This window comes from Saccopteryx bilineata, chromosome 3, assembly GCF_036850765.1.
Source record: "Saccopteryx bilineata isolate mSacBil1 chromosome 3, mSacBil1_pri_phased_curated, whole genome shotgun sequence".
Lineage (NCBI taxonomy): Eukaryota > Metazoa > Chordata > Mammalia > Chiroptera > Emballonuridae > Saccopteryx > Saccopteryx bilineata.
Window position 1 is genome coordinate 297,342,254 of NC_089492.1, and position 19,286 is coordinate 297,361,539.

General features: G+C 43.7%; 1 pseudogene; it reads left to right on the plus strand.

Annotated features, from left to right (window-relative positions):
* The first annotated feature begins 8,046 nt into the window (after positions 1-8,046).
* Positions 8,047-11,777, plus strand: LOC136330132 (leukocyte immunoglobulin-like receptor subfamily A member 6; annotated as a pseudogene).
* Positions 11,778-19,286: the final 7,509 nt, after the last annotated feature.

The following is a 19,286-nucleotide window of genomic DNA, read 5'->3' on the forward strand; positions in this document are numbered from 1 at the left end:
AAATGTTCATTGGCAACATCAAGCATAAATGTTTTGGCATACTCCCCATCTGTGAATGGCTTTCTGTTTCTCACAACTGCTAAAACACCAGAAAGCTAGCTGAATTCCAGTCACCTTGTTGGGTCCAAACACAGAGTTGCTGCTGACTAGCTTGCAATCTGCACAGTAAATCTTGACATGCTTTCTTCCTGCTGTCCCCCGCTGGATATTTTGATGCAAATGTAGTATGGCGTGTGTCGAAGTGCTGCTTTATATTTGACTGTTTCATCGATGCAATTTTATCATTGCATATTAGACACACTGCAGAACCTGCTCTTTCCACAAAGGCTAATTCCTCTGTCCATTCCTGCTGAAAAGTACGATACTCCACATCTTTTTTTCATTTAGCCATTTTCTTTGTCAAAAGGGTTTCTGCAATTAGCTAGCTGACTACTTGATTAAAAGGAGGGAAGTTTACTTCCTAACCTCACAACAACCCGTGTATGTTACACAATATCCAATAAAAATTTGATGTTGTCCCGGAGGACAGCTGTGATTGACTCCAGCAACCGGCAAACATGAACATGAGTGGTAGGAAATGAATGGATTGTAATACATGAGAATGTTTTATATTTTTAATGTTATTATTTTTTTATTAAAGATTTGTCTGCAAACCAGATGCAGTCATCAAAAGAGCCACATCTGGCTCATGAGCCATAGGTTCCTGACCCCTGCAATAGATCTTCCTTCTGCCAACCATTTTATGACATTACAATTCCTATACTACCTTGTGAAAGAAATAGTGTATGCTATAAACTCAACAGCAGCTGTGACTTACAAAGGGCAGTGAATAACTTAATACCCTTGCCTGCTTTCAGACTCTAGGGAAACAAAAGTTGATACCTTCAATATCATGCATGTTCACTCACACAGCTCAAGTCAAACCCCCCCAGCACTTGCCGTCCTCATGATGAGAAGAAGCCAGTCATCTTCCTGTGTGACAGGCACCTTGTGAACACTACAGACTGTGCTGAGGCCCCAGCACACCACATCCTGTGAATCTGTCAGTTTTCCTCAGCTCCTGCCTCCTACCCAACAGTACAGTGTCATGTTCCCCAATTTCCTCAGCGTCCTTGGGCTTGGTAAGTCCTGAAAAGGAAGGGAGGGACAGGTCATGGTGGACATCTGGGCTTCCTTGTGGCAAATGACCAGATTCCGTGGATGGGGCGCATGGGAGCATGGATCAACTCTAGACAGATCAATTCTGCTGTGGTTTCCTTCCAGGATTATATCTGATCCCGAGTATCTGGACACATGTAGGTGAGTTCTCCCCATACACTAATTATCATGTAAACAGGATGTCTGGGGGTGAGAGGGGTTGGGGTTTCTGTGGTTGACACTGGAGGGCTCATGATGAGACTTCTGGAAATACAATGAGGGCAGCATGCCCTGGGCTATCCCATTTCTTCCTGGAGAATCTTTCTAGTCTCTTCCTGCAGGCTAAGCCCACGTCGGTATTCACATGAAGGAGGTTGTAAATTTCCAAAGCTATGGTCTTGTTACTGAATAGGGACTGGCTCTGGAGTGCATCAGCCTCTGGCCGGCCAATAGTATGTGGATTCTTGACTTTGTGCAGAAAAGATTTCAGAGCACAAGTCCAGGTGATTTTGAGAGTATGTTTATTACAGCTGGGGACAGTGCAATAACAAAAAGGTTTAAAATACAAAAAGTAGAAGGAAAGAGACTAAGCAGGGATCCTTTGTTTTCTAGAAGCATTATATGAAAGAAGTGAGCCACACTGGGCTGCATGAACTCACCGAGAAGTAGTGAATGAGATGAACTAACAACAAAAAAAAGAGAAAAATGTATATGTAGAGAGCTGGCTGACAACTTTCAGAGGAGGGCTAGGCAAGGGAGGTAAACTGATAGAGTAAAAAAGAACAAAAAAGTCATGAGCATGGACAACAGTGTAGTGATTGATGGACAAGGGGAAGGTGCAGAATGGTACAGGGGAATAAAGGCTTGATGGGAACAGGGGTGGTGAACACACAATTCAGTGTACAGTGATGTGTTATAGATTTTGGCACCTGAAATCTATACTAAAAATAAAATCACAGTGACAAAAATGAGCCATGGTGGGGCTAAATATAGCTCACCAAAAAGTCAGATGGTGACAGGTTCAGTAGATAGTTTGGGACAAGCTGATGCTGCCCACTGATCCCTTGGTTGCGAGTCTCCTGGGGACCTAATAATAAGAAAGAAAGAGTTGGGAATACTGTAAAGCAAATGCACAGCTGGGTTCTTTGTCTTGAGGTTTTTTTATCTTTCTTTATCTGGTGGGAATCCCAGGGGGGACCCCAAAAGAGGGTTTAACAGAACATTCATGAGCTTTCCAGGTGTGTTAATATGTTAATTCATAAAAATGTACACAAAGAGGTGTCAGGCTTATTTTCTGATTATTTTCAGTTTTAAAAAATGTCATTGGGACAAATATACAATAGTGAAAAAAAATTTATTTTCTTTTTTTGTTTGTTTGTTTTTTGGGGTTGTTTTTTGGTTTTTGTCATTCAGTTGAGATTATTTTTGAATTTTATTATTTTTTGAAGTTTTAATATTCTATTATTAATTTTAATGGGGTGAAATTGATAAATCAGGGTACATATGTTCAGAGAAAACATCTCCAGGTTATTTTGACATTTGATTATGTTGCATTCCCATCACCCAAAGTCAAATTGTCTTCCATCACCTTCTAACTGGTTTTTTTGTGCCCCTCCCTTTCCCCAATCGCCCCCGCCATAACCACAACACTCTTGTCCATGTCTCTGAGTCTCATTTATATGTCCCACCTATGTATGGAATCATATAGTTCTTAGTTTTTTTCTGATTTACTTATTTCATTCAGTATAATGTTATCAAGGTCCATCCATGTTATTGTAAATGATCCGATGTCATCATTTCTTAGGACTGAGTAGTATTCCACAGCTTTTAATCCACTGGTCCACTGTAGGACATTTGGGCTGTTTCCAGATCTTCGCTATTGTGAATAATGCTGCCATAAACATGAGGGTGCATTTCTTCTTTTCAAACAGTGCTATGGTGTTCTTGGGGTATATTCCTAAAAGTGGATAGCTAGGTCAAAAGGCAGTTCGATTTTTAATTTTTTGAGAAATCTCCATTTCACAGTGGCTGCACCAGTCTTCATTCTCACCAGCAATGCAGTAGGGTTTCTTTTTCTCCATATCTTCATCAGCACTTACTCTGTTGTTGTTTTGTTGATGAGTGCCATTCTGACTGGTGTGAGGTGATATCTCATTTTGGTTTTAATTTGTATTTCTCTAATGATTAGTGCTGTTGAGCATTTTTTCATATGCCTATTGGTCATCTGTATGTCCTCTTTGGAGAAGTGTCTATTCAGTTCTTTTGCCCATTTTTTTATTGGATTGTTTATCATCCTGGTGTTGTTTTACAAGTTTTTTATAAATTTTGGTTATTAACCCCTTTTCAGATGTATTGTCGAATATGTTCTCCCATTGTGTAGTTTGTCTTTTTATTCTGTTTTTATTGTCTTTAGCTGTGCAAAAGCTTTTTAGTTTGATATAGCCCCATTTGTTTATCCTGTATTTTATTTCACTTGCCCGTGGAGATAAATCGGCAAATATATTGCTGTGAGAGATGTCTGAGAGCTTACTGCCTATGTTTTCTTTTAAGATGCTTATGGTTTAACGGCTTACATTTAAGTCTTTTATCCATTTTGAGTTTATTTTTGTGAATGGTGTAAGTTGGTGGTCTAGTTTCATTTTTTTGCAGGTAGATGTTCAGTTTTCCCAACACCATTTGTTAAAGAGGCTGTCTTTACTTCATTGTATGCTCTTACCTCCTTTGTCAAATATCAGTTGTCTATAAAGGTGTGGGTTTATTTCTGGGTTCTCTGTTCTGTTCCATTGATCTATAAGCCTGTTCTTATGTCAGTACCAGGCTGTTTTAAGTACAATGCCCTTGTAGCATAACTTGATATCAGGAAGTGTGATACCTCCCACTTTATTCTTCCTTTTCAAGATTGTTGAGGCTATTCATGTTCTTTTTTGGTTTCATATAAATTTTTGGAATATGTGTTCTATATCTTTGAAGTATGTCATTGGTATTTTAATTGGTATTGCATTGAATTTGTAAATTCCTTTGGGTAATATAGACATTTTAATGATGTTTATTTTTCCTAACCATGAGCACGGTATACGCCTCCACTTGTTTGTATCTTCCTTGATTTCTTTTATCAATGTTTTATAATTTTCCAAGTACAAGTCTTTAACCTCTTTGGTTAAATTTACTCCTAGGTACTTTATTTTTTTGGTTGCAATAGTGAAAAGGATTGTTTTAATTTCTCTCTCTGACAGTTCATTGTTAGTGTATAAAAATGTCTCTGATTTCTGAGTACTAATTTTATATCCTGCCACCTTGCTGAATTCATTTATCAGGTCCAGTAGTTTTTTGACTGAGACTTTAGGGTTTTCTATATACAATATCATATCATCTGCAAATAATGATAGTTTTACTTTTCTTTTCCAATTTGGATGCCTTTCATTTCTTTTTCTTGTCTGAATGCTGTGGCTAGGACTTCCAGAACTATGTTGAATAAGAGTGGTGAAAGGGGACACCCCTGCCTTTTTCCTGATCTTAAGGAGATTGCTTTCAATTTTTGCCCATTGAGTATGATGTTTGCTGTGGGTTTGTCATAGATGGCCTTTATCATGTTGAGGTATGTTCCCTGTATTCCCACTTTACTGAGAGTTTTGATCATGAATTGTGCTGGATTTTATTAAATGCTTTTTCTGCATCTATTGAAATTATCATATGGTTTTTCTCCTTTTTTGTTGTTTATGTGATGAATCACATTGATTGATTGATTGATTTGCAAATATTGTACCAGCCTTGTGTCCCGAGAATAAATCCCACTTGATCATGAAGTATGATTTTTTTTTCATATATTGCTGGATCTGGTTTGCTAATATTTTGTTGAGGATTTTAGCATCTAAATTCATCAAGAATATTGGCCTATAATTTTCTTTCTTTGTGTTGTCTTTGGGTGGTTTTTGAATCAGAATTATGCATTCCTCATAAAAGGAGCTTGGAAGTGTTCCTTCCTCTTAAATTTTTTGAAATAGCTTGAGAAAGATAGGAGTTAGTTTTTTGAATATTTTGTAGAATTCACTTGTGAAGCCATCAGACCCAGGACTTTTCTTTGTTGCAAATATTTTGATAACTGTTTTTATCTCATTTGTTGCAATTGGTCATTTCAGGTTTTCTGATTCTTCCAGATTAACTTTTGGAAGATTATATGTTTCAAGGAATTTGTCCCTTTCATCTAGGTTGTCTAGTTTTTTTGGCATACAGTACTTCATAGTATTTTTCTTACAATATTTTGTATTTCTGTTGTGTCAGTTGTTATTTCTCCACTCTCATTTCTAATTTTATTCATTGAGTCCTCTCTCTTTTTTTCTGGGTGAGTCTGATTAAAGGTTCATCGATCTTGTTTACCTTTTCAAAATACCAGCTCCTGGTTTCATTGATCTTCTGTAATGTATCTTTAGCCTCTTTGTCATTTATTTCCATTCTGATAGTTACTATTTCCTTCCTTCTACTACCTCTGGGCTTTACTTGTTGTTCTTTTTCTAGTCCTTTTAGATGCAGGGTCAAGTTGTTTATTTGAGCTTTTTCTAGCTTCTTAAGGTATAGCTGTAATGCTATGAACTTCCCTCTCAGAACTTCTTTTGCTGTGTCCCATAAATTTTGAGTTGATGTATGCTCATTATCATTTGTTTCTAGGAATTTTTTATTTCTTCTTTGATCTCAATTGTTAACTCATTCGTTATTTAATAACATGCTATTTTGTTTCCAAGTGTTTGATTATTTTTCAGTTTTTCTGTTGTGGTTGATTTCTAGATTCATACCATTGTGATCAGAGAAAATACTTGATATGATTTCAGTCTTCTTAAATTTGTTGAGACCATTTTTGTGCCCTAACATGTGGTCTATCCTAGAGAATGTACCATGAACACTTGAAAAGAATGTATATTCTGCTGCTTTAGGGTGAAAGGTTCTGAAGATATCTATTAAATTGAGTTGATCTAGTATGTCCTTTAAGTCTGCTGTTTCTTTGTTAATTTTCTTTCTTGGGGATCTATCTAGTGATGTTAGTGGGGTATTGAATCCCCTACTATTATAGTAGTGCCATTGATCTCGCTCTTATGTCTCTCAAAGTCTGCTTTATATATTTAGGTTCTCCTATATTAGGTGCATATATAATATATTTGTAATCGTTATCTCTTCCTGTTGGATTGCTCCCTTTTTCATTAGTGACCTTCTTTATCTCTTACTATAGCCTTTGCTTTAAAGTTCATTCTGTCTGATATAAGTATTGCTACCCAAGCTTTTTTTTTTCATTTTCATTTGCGTGAAATATTTTTTTCCATCCTTTTACCTTCAGTCTATGTGCATCTTTTGTTTTAAGGTGTGTCTCTTGTAGACAGCATATGTATGGGTCCCGTTTTCTTACTCACGCAGTGACCCTATGTCTTTTGATTGGATCATTTAATCCATTTACATTTAAGGTTATTATTGTTATGTAGTTGTTTATTGCCATTTTATTCTTTAAAGCTGTGTTCCTCTTTAGCTATATTTTTTTCCCCTTTTGATCTGTTTACAACAGGCCCCTTAACATTTCTTGCAGCATTGATTTGATTGTAATGAATTCCTTGAGTTTTTTGTTTGTTTGTTTGTTTTTGTCTTGGAAGCTTTTTATTTTTCCTTCAATTTTAAACAATAGCCTTGCTGAATAAAGTAGTCTTGGTTGTAGGCTCTTGTTCTGCATTACTTTGAATATTTCTTGCCATTCCCTTCTGGCCTCAAATGTTTCTGTTGAGAGATCGAATGTCATCCTTATGGGGTTTCCTTTGTAGGTGATAGCCTTTCTTTTTCTAGTAGCTTTTAATATTTTCTCTTTATCACTTATCTTTGGTATTTTAATTATGATGTGTCTTGGTGTAGATTTCTTTGGGTTTCTCTTTAATGGAATTCTCTGTGCTTCTTGAACTTGTATGACTTTTTCCTGCATCAATTTAGGGAAATTTTTAGCTATGATTTGATTGAACAAAGTCTCTATCCCTTGTTCTTACTCTTCTTCTTCAGGAACCCCTATGATGAGGATGTTATTTCTCTTCATGTTGTCACAGAGCTCTCTAAGAGTTTCCTCAGACTTTTTGAGTCTCTTTTGTTTTTGCTGCTCTGCTTCCATGCCTTTGTTTATCTTGTGTTCTATCTTGCTGATTCAATCCTCATCCATCCTGCTTTTAATTTCTTCCATTGTTGTCTCAATACCTCATTCAAGGTGAATTCTCACTGCATTTGTGTGGGTAGGTGGTATCACTGTGCTACAAATGAGGGAAGTGAGATCAAAAGCAGTAGTCTGTCAAGTGACCTCCCACCATTCAGTATATGTTAGTGCCACAATTGATGTCTAATGAGTGTGTGTGTTCATGTGTGTGTGTGTGTATATGATTGCCTTTGAAAAAGACTGTCATAAATGCCACTCATGTATGAGTCCTGAAGAGTCTCCACAGTGTGAAGAGGATAGTGACACCCAACATCATGCTGCTATAAAATGGGAAAAATAACTGCAATAAGTTACCCCCCAAAAATGGAGATTGAGGTAGAAGTGGAGATAGAGGTGATGATGGAGGTGGAGGTGGAGATAAAGATGAAGATGAAGGTGGAAATTGAGATAAAGATGGAGGTGGAGATGGAGGTGAAGGAGAAGGTGGAGGTGAAGATGAAGGGAGAGGTGGAGGTGGAGGTGGAGATCAAGGAGGAGGTGCAGGTGGAGGTGGAGGTAGTGGTGATGATGAAGGTGGATGTAGATGGAGTTGAAGATGAAAATGGAGATAGAGATGGAGGTGTAAATGAAGATGGAGGTGGAGGACAAGGTAGAAGTGAAGATGGAGATGGAGGTAGAGGTAGAAGTGGAGGAGAAAGTGGAGGAAGTGTTGGAGGTGGAGATAAATGATGGAGGTGAACATGGAGGAGAAGGTAGAGGCATAGATGTACATGAAGGAAGAGATGGAGGTGGAGGTGGAGGGGAACCCTGCTGCACACAGAAGCAGAAACAGAAAGTCAGGTGGAAACTGTGTGACAAGTGAAACCTGTATTCCAGGGCCAGGAGGGAGACCTGGGCTCTGCTCTGGAAGCAGAGTGTATAGCACAGTCCTTTTTCCCAGGCTCATTTCTCCCCCCATTCTTGGCTCACTGTCTCTTATGGGACTTTAGTGACTCCAGTTAACTGAAGCAGGAAAGGAAGTCATAACCTTTCACACCCAGCAAGTCAGCATCTACTTCCTTCACCTTTTTAAGGTTTCCGTTCCACCCCTCATGGAACTTACCCTTCTACAGCTTACCCTTCATGTCAGTCTTTCCAACATACATTTCAGAATCTTTTTTCCCCCAAAATCCTACTGTAGTACTCACTGCCTTCAAAGAGAACCCCAGACCCTTCTTTCTGACCTAGGGGCTGGTCATGATCATCCAAGTGTAACCCTCCACCCTCAGCTCTCACTTCAGTTTTGCTCAGTCAGTCTGGGTCAGGTACCCCCTGAATGCACACATACTCACATACCCACACCATCTGTTATTGACCATTTCCTTGCTTTCCATATCTGCTTTCTCAGAGCTCTGTAGAACTAGAAAATTTCTGCCTAAGGCCTCAGCTGACAGCCCTGGCCTAGAAGCAACACTGAGATTTCTTCTTCTCATTTCTCTTCTCTACATGTGTCTCTGAATACAGGATAGCATGATAAATCTTTGGAAGCATTCATGTGACATTGCTTGAAACACAAGGTTAGATTTCAATCACTGTTGATATTATACTTTATTGACATAAGTTGTATTTCTCTAGTTCAATTGTAACACATGGCACATGTGATCTTTATCACTCAGTCTGACTCTAACAGTCTATTCCTATATGTTCCTTTTACCTTACAGACATAATCTAACATCCGTCCATGGTGGGGAGCACACCTCTGACCAGCCACCACCTCTCCTTCTCTTGCTCCTGTTCAGAAAGGCTGTATGTCTCCAGAGTTCTCTAGATGTTCTTTCTTTTCAAGAATAGTCTCATTCCCATCTTTTAGGACTCCACCTGTTCAATCAGTCCCTCCATCACCACAATCTAGTCATGGTCCCAGTTCTCATATTTTCTTTCATTTCTCCTTTGTCAGAAATTAATGGCAAAATTAGCTTAGAAGTCACATATTTTGCTAAGAAGAGTTCTCAAAATACATGAAATGAGTCTCCTGATTGTTGTTGTGAGTCAGGGGCACAAAGAGAGAGATCAGCCAATGAAATCATCAAGGACTAGCAAAGGACCACCACTCGCTCAGGCAAGTGGCCCCGAGTTCATGCTGTGTCTTATTTTTATTCACTAGGCTTCAAAAAGCTTGTTTACTGAGAAATTGGCATAACATCAAGCGTAACTTTTACTTAAAGATACATGGAATACACCTGCATAATAGCTTAATAACAATATAATATCAAAAGGCATTAATTGCTTCTATGGTTTCCACAACATTCCTCTCCTTATCTCAAGGGATAACCTTAGAAGGAACAGAAATCTTATGAGAATGTTTTACTGAGAAAAAAAGCCCAGCAACTGCCTTCAGTCACATAGACCTGTTTCAGTGACCCACCTTCAAGTCACAATTTTCTTGGCAAAACATTCTTTTCTTGTTGGCTGTGTTCCCATCCAAGGCCATGCAATGGGTTATTCCACTACACCTGATCCCAGATGTATTTCTGGTTCTGGCACAAATTTGAAGCAGTAAAGAGGTAATCAGTATATACATTTGGTGATGGATGAATGAAAGATCAAAAATAAATTTCATCTATGAAAGGTGACTATAAATAGTGAATTATATTGAAAGCCAACCACTTATACGGGGGTTGACTCAAGTCAAGAACCTGGGTCCTGTCTCCTCTGAGCAGGAGATCAGATCAGGCAGAGTACTGGGATCAGAGGAGAACACAGGTCTGAGCTAAGTATCTCCAGAGGCCCTAAACTCTGCCTGAACACTCATCATGGAAAACCCAGAGCCAGGCCCATGAGGCGGGAGTGTTCCTTCGGTGTTTGCCCACAGCTGTGGGAATCTGGACAGGCAGCAGCCCCTGAATCAACACATCTTGTGCATCTCTGTCCTTCTGGATCAGAAGCTTTTCCATCTGCAGAGCGGGAGCACTTCGAGTAGATGTCATCCTGTCCCTCATCTGTGCTCTTCTCTGCCTTGATCAATTGTGTACACGGGATGGGACAGAGGGAGAGGGTGGGGTGGCTATACCTTCTTGTTCATGAAGAACTTTAAGCTCAGGCAGATACAGAAGTTGGAGATCTGTTGTGAAGGGAATGATCTCAGACATGTGGATGAAAATCTCTGACAGAAACTCTCTTCCAGGGCTGAGTCTGGGCCAGAGGACTTGCGACAACACAGGTGAGTCCTCCCCAGGTTCTGTGTCCCACCTCTTACTTCACCCCCCAGGGTTCAGGAGGGAGTACAGAGGTCCTGGGATGAGGTGATAGAACAGGAGGGTGTTGGGCTGAGCTGGGGAATGAGAGAGGGGAGGGCATTTGTAATGCAGCCTCTAGTTTTCTTCCAGGGACCCTCCCCAAACCCACCATCTAGAAAGAGCCAGGCCCTGTCATCCCTTGGAAAGCTCTGTGACCATGTGGTGTCAGGGGCTCCTCCTGGGGGCCCAGGAGTTCCATTTGTATAAAGAAAAAAATAATGTGCCCTTTTGCAGAAACAGATCACATAGAAACCAAGGAACAAGAGCTCTTTGTCCATCACATGCATGACAGAGCATGAAGCAGAGAGATATTACTGTAAATATCAAAAGTCCACTAACTGGTCAGAGCACAATGACCCCCTGGAGCAGATGGTGACAGGTGAGGGGATACTCAGGGGTCCCTGCCTCAGGCTTTGCCCTCAGGAAGGGAATCTTCTCTCAGAGGTTCTCCGCTCTCACAGCCCAGCCCTGGGAGACGTGAGAGAGATGAGCCCCATCTAACACGCTGCCTCCTCCTCTCCTAGGATTCTACAGAAAACCCAGCCTCTCAGCTCTTCCCAGCCATGTGGTGACCTCAGGAGGGAAGGTAACCCTCCAGTGTGGCTCTGAGATGGCATTTGACTGATTTATTCTGATTCAGGAAGGAGATCACAATGTCTCCCAGACCCTGAACTCACACAGCCTTACCCCAGTGGAGGATTCCAGGCCCTGTTCCCTGTGGGCCCTGTGACCCCAGCCACAGGTGGACATTCAGATGCTATAGCTGTTACAGGGACAAACATTAGAAATATTCAGAACCCAGTGATGCCCTTGAGCTCCTGGTCTGAAGTGAGTCTATTGTCTTATCTGTGGATTAAGGCACCAGACACTAATCTGTAGTCGCAGACACATTATCAGGGTCTTTGCTGTAAGGGGAGCCCAGTGCAAGTGGGTGGGGTGAGGGAAGCAGAGACACAGAGAAAGACAGTGAGACCTGGACCAGGACAGGAGAAGACATTGTATGGGAGAAACAGCCCCTGTAACTCACATCTGGTCTCCCCAGATGTGTCTCAAAAGCCCTCCCTCCTGACCCAGCAGGGCCCCATCGTGACTCTGGACAGAGCCTAACCCTCCAGTGTCACTCTGATGTCAGCTATAACAACAGATTTCTTTTGTTTAAAGAAGGGAGACATGGCCCTGGCCGCTTGGCTCAGTGATAGAGCGTCGGCCTGGTGTGCGGGGGACCCGGGTTCGATTCCTGGCCAGGGCACACAGGAGAAGCGCCCATTTGCTTCTCCACCCCCACCCCCTCCTTCCTCTCTGTCTCTCTCTTCCCCTCCTGCAGCCAAGGCTCCATTGGAGCAAAGATGGCCTGGGCGCTGGGGATGGCTCCTTGGCCTCTGCCCCAGGCGCTGGAGTGGCTCTGGTCGCAGCAGAGCGACGCCCCCCAGAGGGGCAGAGCATCACCCCCTGGTGGGCAGAGCATTGCCCCTGGTGGGCGTGCCGAGTGAATCCCGGTCGGGCGCATGCGGGAGTCTATCTGACTGTCTCTCCCCGTTTCCAGCTTCAGAAAAATACAAAAAAAAAAAAAAAAAAAAAAAAAAAAAAGAAGGGAGACATGACCTCCCTCAGAACCTTGTCCTGCAGCCCCAGGCTGGGCTCTCTCAGGCCAACTTCTCCGTAAACACTGTGAGCAGCTCCCAAGGGGGCCGGTACAGATGCTGCAGTGGACACAACTTCTCCTCTGAGTGCTCTACCCCCAGTGACCCCGTGCACATCCTGGTAGCAGGTGAGAGGCCAGTGGGTTCAGTCAGGGACCCATACTCTGCACAGGCCCTGCTGGGGGATCGCAGGTGGTGATGGACAGAGTGAACATGCAGGGTCCCAAGGAGAGAGAGAGAGAAAAATGGGATGGGAGGGGAGGAGAGACTCAGGAGCTCCTGGTCTCAGGTGAGGGAACATTGACCCTGTCCTTCCTAAGCTCAGTCTAGGCTTTGTTCCCAGAAGCCATCAGGCTGGATGGGAGAGAGGCAACTGTAGGTTTGTTCACCCAGGAGAGATCAGCCCCTAAGAGATCCTGTCACCCCTCTCCACCTGTTTCCCCTCACCTGGGTCCAGAGTGTGTCAAGGCAGGCAGCAGGAGTGTCTTGAGGAGCTCACAGTGCAGACAGAGGACAGAGTCTGAGTGACTTGTGGAATCCAGGGTCACCGGCAGCTCCTCACCCCCTTCCTGTCCACATTCCCATGGCCCTTTGCAAGTCCCAGCCCCCCACTCCACAGGGCCCATCTCCACAGCTGGTGAGTCACTGAGGACTCTGCTCAGAGGGAGCACAGATCATCCCAGGGCTGTTCTGAGGGTCTATCAGGGGATCCAGTGTCCCCCAGACACTCAAGGATGGGCTGTGTCCCAGAGGCAGGGAGGCAGGCAGAGATGTTGAGATCCACAGGGCTCCCAGGGCCCTGAAGCCTGCATGTGACAGGTGAGGTTGTGGGACCCATCCTTATGGAGGGGCCACTGAGCTCAGCTGAGGAAATGGCAGCCCCCACCCTCCCTGCTTTCCCGGTTCCAGAAGGCTCTGAGAATCTGTCTCTCTTTTCCAGAGTCCAGTCCACAGAAGGGTAAGTGAAGGTCTCTGTGGGAGGTGGTGGCTGTGTCCATGGGAAACAGAGCCTGAGTCATGTGGGGCGTCAGGCACCTGTGGAGACGCTGACATGGACACACCTTTCCCTGTGTGGCCTCAGTGTCCCCAAGTATAAAAGTAGAGAATCGTGGCCCAGAGCTCAGATTTCCTTTCAGTTCAGGCTCTGAGCTCCTGGGAGAGGGGGCTCACAGGGAAGCCCTCAGGGTGTGATGTTATGGAGAGTGTCTCCTCTGCAGCAGTGCTGGTGACACTGTACAGGGAGAGAGAGGCAGGACCGAAGTTCAGGGCATCCAGGTTCTGTCCCTCAGCTCAGACTCAGCTCAGAGAAGAGAGGGGGCAGGAGTCAGTCCTGGGTCAGTTCCCAGCTCTGCTGCTCCTGCTCTGGGCCAGGTTGTCCCTTCTCTTCTCTGAGTGTCAGGTTCTTGTCTGTTCATCCCTGGTCCCGTCCTGCTCACAGGCTGCTGTGAGGTCAGGTAACATACGGGTCCTCACAGAGCTCAGGAGGGCAGGGCCCCCAGTCTAGCCTGACCTTTGCTAGGGGGAGTCAGGTTCTGCAGGGAACCAACAGATCCTGGAAGAGACTTAGTCCACCCTGCATCCCTGTCTCTCTGATGTCCCTGCTGTGCTAAGGACTGGTAATAAGAAAAAACCCTCAGTCTGACCAAGCAGTGGCACAGTGTATATAGAGCATTGGACTGGGACATGGAGGAACCATGTGCAAACCCCAAAGGTCGCTTCCTTGAGCATGGGATTATAAACATGACCCATGGTTGAAGGCTTGAGCCCAAAGTCACTGGCTTAAGTCCAAGGTCTCTGGCTTGAACAAGAGGTCACTCACTCTGCTGTAGCCACCCAGTCAATGCACATATGAGAAAACAATCAATGAACAACTAAGGAGCCTCAACAAAGAATTGATGCTTCTCTCTACCTTCTTGCCTATCTGTTCTTCTCACTGTCTCTCTCTCTGTCTCTGTCAAAAAAAAAAAAAAAGAAATAACTGTTTACTTCAGATGAAATATAGTCAGGCCACTTGAATATTTGAAGCCCAGGGCACGAAGCTGGTGTCTGCCTGGGGGGGCAGCATGAGAACAGCACAGGGACCCCACAGTCCTGGGTTCCAGGCCCAGCCCTGCCCCATCCAAACTGGGTGACCTGGGGCACGTGGTGAACTTCTCTGAGCCTCAGTGTAATGGGGGTGGGGTCAGCAATCCCTGTGAACAACTGTGGGGAGGGGAAGAGGAGGAGAGAGACGAGAGCCCCCAGCACGTGCCTTGCACACAGTAGGTACTCATTACATGACATCGTTGGTTCATTTATGACATCACTTGAGCCTAAGGTCTCAAGTGGTACCTGATCATCCTGATTGGGGTCTCGGTGCTGCTTTTCCTCCTCCTCTTCCTCTTCCTCCGACACCAGCATCAGAGCAAAGGCAGGACATTGGGTGAGTAGTAGACAGGGTAACCTGGGTCACAAAGGACCAAGATCAGAGCACCCAGCACAGAAAATCCAAATAGATGAACAAGGTCAGCTGAGAAAAAAATTTCTCCAGAATCTCAAATGAAAATATATAGAAAGAACACAATGTTAGCACAGATGAACAAATGTGAGATAATCACTTATCATTTTCAATCATGAAATATAAAACGTGCACATGTATATATTCAGGTTTCTTTTTTTCTTGTGGAATCGCTCAGGGATGGGGTCCTACCCTTCCGGGGCTGACACTGTCCCTCTAGACCAGAGAGAGACTCATGTGTACCTCTTCCAATGCTCACAGACACAGAGCCCCAAACAGAGGTCACTGCTGCCCAGGAGACACACAGGCTCCACTGCTCACGGCCCCTCTCTGCCCCTCACAATCTTGTCTCCTCTGCCAGGTGCAACCCAGCTGTGGACACCCAGGAAGAGCCCCTCTATGAGAGGAAGAGAGGGCTGCCCTGCGGGAGGGGGCACAGGGAGTCAGGAGATGACAGGGGAGGGACAGGCAGGGATGGTGAGGGGGTCAGGAATGGGAAGGACTGACATCCTCGCTGAGTGACCTGACACCTCACCTCACCTCACCCTTGGGTTAGTGGCCCATCTGGGAGCAGGTGGGATCTGCAGCCCTGAGATCTCAGGGACCCTGCAACAAGACACCCTCATTCTGCCCCAGAAGGTGCTGCTGTAAAAGACCCACAGCCTGAGGAGGGCATGGAGCTGAACTCTCGGGTGAGACCCCTGCACCTGTATAGGTCACCAAGGACCTTCTTGCTGCCCCGGTTAATTCAATGGACATCAGAGCAGTTAATTCCCTGTTCTCACTTCACCTGATTTACATGGGCATCACACACTGACCCCTCTTTCTGCATACCCAGGTCCTGCTGTGACTCACTCCTCCTGGTTTCTTGTGACATCATAAACCCTCCTCAGTGGTCCCCTTTCTTGGCTCCTGGTCCTCTGTGTGACCCTGTGCTTCCCCAGGTCTCAGGAGGATGTGTGAATCACCCACAGGTCCCCAGGGACCCCTCCATTCATTTACCTGAAGATGTGAGGGGAGCTCACTGTTTACTGGTTCCATTTAGGGGCCACAGTGCAGCCCTGAGCAACACGGTCTCCACACTCCTCCAGCTCACTTGTGGGGGAGGGAGACACTGTGCAAACAAGGAGACAGTGTCCTAGAAAGCAAAGTTCTGTGAAGGAAAATAAAGCAAGAGCAAGGGATAGTGTGGGGAGGGGCAGGTAGAACAGAGAAGATAGCAGGTGCAAAGGACCTGAGAAAAAACATGCATCTTCAGCAAGGTAGGCCTTGTGTCTAGAGCCAAATGAGCAAGAGACAGCATGTTAGGATAATAGTTAGAACCGTAGAAGCACCCAGGTGACTCAAGGCTCAGGGAGTCCCTGCAGGTTCCATCAGGAGAGTGACCTAATCTGATCTAAAGTTTCACATCTTCACTCTGACAACAGGTGGATAACTGACTGGAGGGTGTCACCAGTGGAATCAGGGGACACTGTCGCTGTCTCACTGTCTCTGCAGCAGAACAGGCACAATGAAGTCTCTCAGGGAGTGACTATGCCCAAGTGAATCACAAAAAATCAAGACTCAGGCAGTGACTGGCCACCTCTCCTTCCTCCCTGTCAGGGGGATTGCTGGACACCAAGGACAGAAAAGCAGAAGAGGACAGAAAGATAGACAATCAGGTGGGTCTTATGATCTCTAGGGCACTGGGCTCCCCCCACCACATCCGTGTTCCATCTCCCTCACTCTACCCCTGCTCCAGGCTGCTGCCTCTGATGACCCAAGGATGTGACCTATGCCCTGCTGAACCACATGCCTCTGAGACAGGAGACAACTTCACGCCCTTTCTCAGTGTCAGAGGACCCCCAGATGAGCACAGTGTGTATGCTGCTGTCTGTCCACTAGTCCAGGGAGGACCCAGACCCCACACTCCAGAGAGGAAACTGCAGGGACCATGAAAGGCACAGGAGCTGCCCCATGGGCACTCAGCTAGTGACCCCAGCCACCTTGGAGACCTGATGTGGATCCCCTTCAGCTCCTGTGACCTCTGGGGCTCTCCTGAGTCTACAGTCAATGATAACCCATATTCCTACAATTTGGAAATAAAGCAACAGACTTTTCAATAATAAATGTGTGAACTAAACTAGAAGTGAATGTTTTAAATTAAATGATAATGTAAGTATTATGTATTAAACCTATAAAATGAGAAAGTTAAAAACCATAAATATATTAGAAAACAAAAAGCCTTAAAACATCAATGACTGAAGGTATTATGTTATGAATATAGAATATGTTATGAATATGCTTTTATCTATGTTTATGAGTCGCAGTTTTATATCCAACCTATGTGTGAAATCATACAGTTCTTAGCTTTTTCTGATTTACTTATTGCACTCAGAATAATGTTCTCAAGCTCCATCCATGTTGTCATAAATGTCACTATGTCATCAATTCTTGTGGTTGAATAGTATTACATAGTATATATGTACCACTTCTTCTTTATCCAATCCTCTATCAAGGGACTCTATGGTTGTTTTCATGTCTTGGCCACTGTGAGTAGTGCTGCGATGAACATGAGGGTGCATGTGTCTTTACAAATCAATATTTTAGAGTCTTGGGGGTAGATTCACAGTAGAGGGGTTGCTAGGTCATAGGGTAATTCTATTCTTAGATTTCTGAGGAATCTCCATACTTTCTTCCATAATGATTGTACTAATTTGCATTTCTGCAACCAGTGAATGAGGCTCCTTTTTTTCTACAGCCTCTCTGGTATTTTTACGAACTTCTACACAAAACAGAAACAAACTCCTATAATGGAAGAACAAACTTACGGTTTCTAGAGGGGGTGGGGAGGGGGGATGGGTATAAAGTAGGAGGGAAGAGCATCAATAAGGTGGGGTAACTTTGCAGGGAGCCAGATGGCTACTGGAATTCATGTGGGGAGCACATTATAAGATCCGTAAATATCAAATCACTGCTGTGTATCTGAAAATAATATAATATTTTATGCCAACCACACTTTAATAAAATATTCAATTAAAAAATAATGTCTGCATATTTGACTGTTAAAATGATGTGGAGACCTTTACCTGAAATCTAGGTTCCCTTGTTAATCAGTCACTGTGCTGAACCTAATTCTCTAAAAAAAAGAAAGAAAAAAAAAGAAAATTAAAAACTAAAAGTTTTTAAAAATTTCTTATACCTATAGAATTTTGTTAACCAGTGTCACTCCAATAAATTCAATAAAATATAAAGAATAAGTAAAAGTTAAATAGTAGAAGAATAGCAAATTGTTCTAAATGATGGTAGAAGGTGGAAGATGATAATAACCAAAGAAGTTTCTACTCAGGAAAAACAAAAACAGAGGAATATCAACAAGGTCCAAAACTTGAAGACTGAAAATACTAAGCACACTTATAAGTCTTAGCTTGAAAGCTCCCTTCAAAAATGAGAGAATGCACACGTTTCTGATATAAAGATGAAAGCAGACAGCAGGACACATAGTAGAGGATTTAGAAAGATAGTAGCAGAAAATTGTGAACAATTTGATGAATATGTAGAAAACATTTAGAATGGACAACTTCAAATGTAAGACTTACTGAATGGACATGATAAAAAGAAAATTTGTATCTTTCTATATTTATATTCAATACTTTAAAACTGTCATCAAAAATTATCCCACAACTGAAGTCACATTCAGGAAGAGCTCCATTGGTCTGGAAGACCCTTTTGAAATGCCTTCACACACACAACAAAATTGCACAAACTCTTCCTAAGAAAAGAAAAAGAATAAATCCATCCTAATATATTTTTATCAGGCCAGAAAGTATTGATTCTGTCAGCCAAAGTTCATCACCTCGAATTCCAACAGGACTCCCCACTTTGGGTTGTAGTAAATGGGGACTTGATACCAGGATATTAGTGTCCCCCCAGGAACGTCACCCCCATCTGCACACAGATGAGTAACGCGGCCCTGTGGCCCACTCTCTGTACCCACCACCCAGGCCCACTCCCCACTGGCTTCTGCTTATCTCTGAGTTTCTTTTCTTCTCTATCATGGCAAGTTCTTCAGTTTCTTTGACTGTGAGCCCATGTTTTACACACAATACCCAGCATCTCTGTGTGTTTGGAGGAGAAGTGACTGTGGAGTGTGCCTTCATCAGCCCTTCCTGTGGTGTCTGAGGCCATGGTCATCACAGTGTCCCAACCTGGATGTGTCATCATTGCCCACGACACCTGCCAGACTGCACCCCTCTGTGTCTCAGGGACCATGGCCTCTTCACTGATAGAATCCATGGGAGTTCGAAAAGACCAGAGTAACAGGCTTTAATGAAAGGAAGAAAGGAACTCTGCCGGGCTCCCTGGCAGAATCTTCTCTTGCAACCAGGTACTTGGTGACCTCAGAAGAGAATATGACCCTGCTCTGTCACTCACATGTCTTAATTTCACTTTTATTCTTCACAAGAATAATAACTGAGAACTCTGCACAGTGGAGGGCCTACAGGTGCGACAGCTCCCACAGCACCAACCTCTCCATCCTGTCACAACCCAGTGACCCCGCTTGAAGCACCACCTGATCTCAGGTGAGA